Below are 6750 nucleotides of genomic sequence, written 5' to 3' on the forward strand. Positions count from 1 at the left end.
GCATTCGAAATACCCAGATGATTAAGAAGACAAGGTCTGAACAGAAAGGCGCGAACAGAGGGGGAAAGTAACTGAAAGTAACTTCTAGGAAGGTAGCTTGCGCGTGACCTAAACACTCCCTTTGCCATTCTGTACAGTGGGGAATACACACCACACCGATGAACTTTCCAGTTACCAAGGAGGCCAACTCAGAAACGAAAATATGTCACAAACGTTAAAAGATGGCTTGATTACTCAAGGATTTTTTTTATTGCTATTGGTAAATTCCAATATCGGAGACAAAATATATATATATACCCAAGTCAATAGGCCTTTCACTATTCTAAATGCATTTTAAAAGATTCTATGTAGAGACTTTGGCTGGCTGGAAAGCAAGAATTGTTATAAGAAGATAGAAAAGCTACTTATTTTTTTTATGGGACTTCCACATAAATCTTCTCTCCATAACATGGTCCAGCGACATAAATTTCAGTGGTTCCTTTCTGTTTCACCCGCCGTGCAAGCGGTCCCTTCCCACGGCAATATTCAGGACTGGAATCGAGCCATTGGCTGGTGTCATAAATAAAAAAGGATGTCGCGGCTGTTTTCATTTGACTGAGCAGTAATGGAGTTAATTATACTTTCCGTCTCTTTGTTTTTGATCTGTGTTTCCAAAGTCATCTAAGCTTTGGGGAGTTCTCCTGTGTTAACTCTTCCCTGGTCTGACGGCATTTCACAGCCGTGAGCGAGGCCTCGCTTTAAATTTGCCCCTTTGATTTGCACCTGGGTACGTTGTGTCTCGCCTTCCTTCTTCTTCAAAGGAAGATGAGGATTGGCGTGATGTTTGTACTTGACCTGTGGTTCTGAATTTAAGGGTGTTCTATATCTTCCCTGCAAAGGAGGAAGAATTTGGCCCAGTTTTCTAGTTGAAGACAGACACAGGGAAGATCAGTAATCCTTGGAATCCAGGGAGATGTCAGAAGGGGGGTGACATTTTTTTGTTTCAGTATTTGTGCTGCAATTAGGAGCCATTGTTGAATGCAAAAGGGCTTCCACGGTTTCTATGCCAAGCCATCATTAATTGAGTTGAGACATTATATTACATAAGCTAGATAAATACACATATACACACAGGGTGGGGTAGAAGTAGGTTTACAGTTGTTCATATGAAAAATAACATAATAATAAGTAATAACACAAGAATCAACTATTTCATGTATTCACAACTCTAAGCCTACTTTTGCCCCATTCTGTATATATAAACATTTGTGGTCATCAGGCTAAGTTTTAATCTATTGGTGTTATTTCTCCAAATCTACATAACCTGAAATAGTCAGATTGTTAAATCAACATAGATACTTCAGTTTTAATTAATGGGATCCTCTCATTCTTTTGTCTATGGAGACATTCTCTCATTTAACTGGCAGCTAAGCATCTAAAGAAAAAAATGAGGAAAAGATCATTTGCATGTTTTATTCTTATAACAGTAAATACTGAAATGTTTGGAAAAAAGGAAATTGAAAATTTTTCCATTTTTATCAATCGCTGACAATTTTGATAACCAGAACTTAGGAAAGCAGCATATGGTATTTCATATATATACACACATACACATACATCTATGTAATAGATATTCAAATAATAAAATAAATCTACAATTTTATGGTTTAATTTGATCGGGAGGGTGATCTTGCTTTGTAAGGGGTACAGCTTTTCCTTGGTAACATTCCCTTGCTCATGAATAGCTTCCCACAAAAGCTTTCTCATCCGTCTCACAGCGAGAGATTTGTTTCCAAAAAGGATTTAAAACTATGCCCAAGCTGCTTATTTGGATTCAAATTCAAAACAGTGAAGAAATCCTGACATGCAATTATTTCCTCTTGTCTCCTGTCTCCTGCGCAAATGATGTTTACTGTCAGCCACGCTATTACCATGGTTGCTGCCATTTTTTTTAAAAAAAACAACAACAATGAGTCAGTTGTTCTTCATCAGGAAAAGAACTAGGTTAAATGCAGAAGACACGCACTAAAGATGGGGCTGGGAATCACGGAGGGATTTTGTTGAAATCGAGTGAGACATTGAGTGGGAGTCCCTTCTAAGGGAGAAAAAAAATCCTTTACGTTTGTTCTGAGATTTTCGCTGAGAAATGCATGCAATTCTCTTTGTAGGCAGGAGTGTGGAGGGGTTGAGAAGATACTAGTGGTCATGCATTTTCTACAGACCTGCAGGGGATACTTTTTCATCTCTGGGTACGGAGGGCTGCCCCTCATGGATTTCTTGTATCTTGGAGGGTTTCGGTAGGAATTTTTGTCGGTTCAGTTAATCCTAACTAAACGCAGTAGAACAGACCCAAGGGCGGCTATGGCAAAATCGCTTTGCAAACCAATAGGAAAGAAAACAACCTGGGTGAGATGCTGTGCCTTGTCGTAAGGCGACCTGTTCAACGACACCTGCCGATGCGGGGAAACAGAAGGAGGTGGTGGGCGAGGCGAATCAGCATCTTGTACTAATTTAATGGCTTGATTTTAACAGGAGCACGATTAAATTGAATCTGCTATTCAAAAGAAAAGGAAGGAAATCCACTCACCCAAGACTACATCCAAAAGAATGGGGTCAAAAAGGAGAAACCAATCCACCCCAGGCCCTTCCGTAGTTGCTAAATTTCAGACCCAGAGTTACAGGTGTTTACGTGGAGGGGGGGTGGGTCTCTTGCTCTTCAATGGAAACATGTTTCTATGATGAGATTCAACATAAGTCACTGTGAAAGTCACCCCATCTTTGGCATTTAGGAAACAAATGACAAACTAGAATACCAACTTGGTAGTTTGCTAAGTTGTTTAGGAAGTGGCTTTCAAGGAAAATAGAAACCCTTCACGTGTTTTAGGAATGCTATGAAAATTCCGTACTTAAAAACGACTTTAACTGAGCCACAGCCTTTTCCTAAGGAAGGTCAAATTTTCCTCCCGCTGAAGTCTTTCAGGTTCCCACATCGGTTTGCATATTGAGCTTCCCAGGACTGTTTTCAACTACCTGGAGCAGCTGAGCATGAAGAACACCATTCTTATGTCTTTAGCTACAAATTGGTAAGCAAATGGGCTCAGGGGCCTCAGGAGGAGGGGCGCGCCTCTGAAATCCAGTCTGTTTATTACCGAGGAAGTCCTGATCAAGTGTATAGTGTTAAAGGCTCCAACACATCACCTCCACCGAAGAGCAGGACAAGCCACGGTAAATATGCACCATCAAAGCATCAGCCATTTCAATGAAATGAAGCAAATCAATTGTTTTTTAGAAAGGTGCCTTTCAGATCTCCTTCCGTAGGTTCCAGGTTTCTGTATCAAGTTCACATTAAAGCAACTTGTGCTAACGGGGATTTCAGCTCCGAATCTTGGAAGGTCGGTCAGCTGGCCGGCAAACCACTTCCCTAGTCTGTGGCAAAAGAAGCAGCTTGCTACATTTAAAGTCCTTTAAAACAATTCAGTGACGTCAGCATTGGAATATACACCAAAGGGCTAAAATAGTTACAGTTTCCGGGGTGATGAATTTGCTTCTATTGGTCGCCTTTTATTGAACACGCCATTCATTGTTCTTCCTTCCAAAATGTGTTATGGTTTCTTAAAACTGCGATGTGTGTTGGGTGCCTGTGGACTTAGAGATGTTATTTTGGGGAATTAAAACACCTTGGGTAAATTGATGGCAGCTTTGTGTTCTGTGAAATAATTTCAGCTGCGAAGAGGAAGCTCAATGTGGTTTCTGTGTAAGCCAGCAAGGTAGTAATTACTATATCCTGATTATTCCTTTTCATGCATTAATTGAGTGCCTTTTATGTAGCAAACGCTGAACTAAACAACCTCACATGCTGTCTCTTTGAATGTGGGTATTACCACCTCCACCCTTGTAAGCTGTGGGCTCCTACGGATCAGAATCTCATTTTATAAATTGTTGCTTAGCATTATAGAACACAATCTTATCTTATAATATGAACCATTTCCAGCTCCCTTATGTTTAATAACTTTAATATAGCTAATAAATACTGTTTACTTTGAAAAAATAAAATAAATTGTTGCTTATCTTTAGGACAAAGCAAAATGCCTGGCTTATTATTGGTCCTCACGGTCTTTCTGCTAGACAAATATAGATAAATGTAGTTTGCTTTTTAAAAAAGGAACTTCAGGACCGATCGATCATGTGAATTCCAATATTTAATCCTCTGGAGAAGGCAGAACTGAAGGGATAAACGACAGAATTTTTTTTTCCACATGGTCCTACCCAAATTCTCTAGTGTTTTGGAAGTAAATGTCACTTTGAAATTGGGAGGGACTGACATGTGAGAAATACATTTGGCCTAAGCATTAGGTGTGAATTTAAAAGGTTATTCAGCCTAAATCTTTACCCGCAGCTAGGTAGTTTGTGCATTTCAGCGTGGCTGGAAGGCAAGGGAGGTCAGCAGTCTCAGGCCCTCAGGCTGGGTGGGTGGGAGGAAGCTTTGTTGAGGAAAAACCTGCTGAAAGGCTGGCTCCCCCAACTGCACCCCGCCCCCCCGCCGCCGCCCCCGCCCCATCAAGGCAAAGAGGAGCTTTTCAAAAATGTGTGTGAGGCTTGATCTGAAGAGTAGTTTAGAAACAGCCCTTGGCTGCAGGAATGTCAGGGCTCCCAGAAGAGCTCTTTCTGTGGGAGTAAAGGTGGAAAAGAGGAATTTGAATAGAAAGTAGAATAAATGCCCCCAGAAACACGCGAAAGGAGGTGAAATCTGAACCAGGCCTATGCTGGAGAATTTCATGCGTCAGAAAAATACTTTGTGACCTGTGTTTTCATTAAATTGAGAAGGCCATGGCTGATGTGGGTAGACACATCCGCTCTTTCAGTTTCTCATCCAGCACCGGAAGTAACACTATTTGGTAGCTTCTGCTAATCGATGAGACTACGACCACTTTAAGATACCTAGATTTTTGTAAATTCAGATTTCACGAGTACTACGTATTTTTTAAAAATCAACTACCTACCCTGGTGAATTGAATTTAAATTCCAGAACTACTTCTTGCTTGATATGTGATCTCAGGAAGTTACCAAACCTTTCCGTTGTTTGGATTCTTTATTTGTAAGGTAAGGTTGTTGTAAAAACTAAGTATTAGGAAAGGACAGCATCCTGGGTAAAAGCTTGGACGCTGGAGTAAGCGTGCCTGAGTCCGAGTCCTCTCTCTGTCGTATACGAGCTGTGTGATGGTGGGCAAGTTACCTAACTTCTCTGTGCTTCAATGTCCTCATCTATAAAACCAGGATAGTGATAACCAATTTTGTCCGTGCCAGAACAATTTAGTAAATAGGTTGCCATTTCTTCGCTGACTCAGAAGACTACTTTATTATACACTCGTGTACTATATAATGACATTTTTATCCATGATGGATTGTACATACCATGGTGGTTCTATAAGATCATAATGGAGATGACAAACTCTAATTGCCCAGAGACACTGTGGCCATTGTTACCTGTAGGGTGATGTACTACTCACGGGTTTCTGGTGATGTTGGTACAGGCAAACTGACCGCACTGCCAATCATGTAAAAGTGCTGTCTGCCATATTTTTACTCTGCCTTTTCTCTGTGTAGATACACAAGCATTCCCCATTGTGCTACACTTGTCCACCGTCATCAGTACACTCACACGCTATGCAGGCTTATAGCCCAGGAGCAGTGGGCAGGACCAGGCGGCCTCGGTGGGCAGTGGGCTAGGCCACCGAGCTGTGTGCAAATGCTCCCTGTGATGTCCACACAATGACAGAACCACTGAATGACACATTTCTCAGACTGTCTCCCTGTTTCAGGTGGCACGTGACTGTATTTTGATTTCTAGGTGAGTCCCTGTAGCCAGACAGATCTGTTTTATAAAGGCGGAGCCTCTGCGTTTGAGGCTGATGGAACTGGAGGAGGTGAAGGAAACCCATGGAAACACTCGGTGTGCTCAGATAAATGTGTGGCCACAGTCATCCTCGATGGCCGGTGGCTGATAGCGCAATATCTTGGATGATGTATTAAAATAAACTCCCAGTTCTGATCTTGTTTGCTAATACGCATTCAGATCAATAACTCAGCCCATCTGATGTCATTTCCTTATCTAGGTGGTAGAATTGGCTAATATAACAAAAGGAACAAATGAAAAATGATTTCTGAAAGATCATGCAACATGCAATATGTCTTTCCAGTCAGTACTTGGCTCAGTATAAATGAAATGTTAGTGGCCAGTATTAAAAGGTAAAGGTCTTTAAATTTACATCTATTCTTTTTTTAAAAAGTCCCTGACTTAAAGACAATGCACTCTTTTCTTTTTCCTGAAGGACATATAGGAAAAAAGTGTCTAAGTGGTTTCTGACTACATGACTGTTAAAAAAAAAACAAAAAAAACCCTGAGAGCCTTGGCTTTTGGCCCATAAATCATTCCTCCCCATTATTGGCTACTGTCTATTTTATGAGCTTTGACTAAGCCACAAATACTCTAACAGCATAAAACCCTAATTTAGTAGAAGACACTAATGAGCGAAATGTCTCCTACATTCTACAGGTAATGAAGTACCCTTTCAGGTAACATTATTATGGTGTTTGCATTTTTTTATATTTTCACTAATATCCAATCACCCTGAATGAATTAATTGAGGTCCAAGAGTGGTAAATGTACAATTATCTGACACACATACACAGCTAACAAGTATGAAATATTTGCATTATGCCCCATTCATCAGATTTATGTTATTCCCCACGTTCATTTACGACTGCAGGCTC

The sequence above is a fragment of the Sturnira hondurensis genome, unplaced genomic scaffold, assembly GCF_014824575.4.
Source record: "Sturnira hondurensis isolate 20B ecotype Veracruz unplaced genomic scaffold, ASM1482457v3 Scaffold0018525, whole genome shotgun sequence".
NCBI lineage: Eukaryota > Metazoa > Chordata > Mammalia > Chiroptera > Phyllostomidae > Sturnira > Sturnira hondurensis.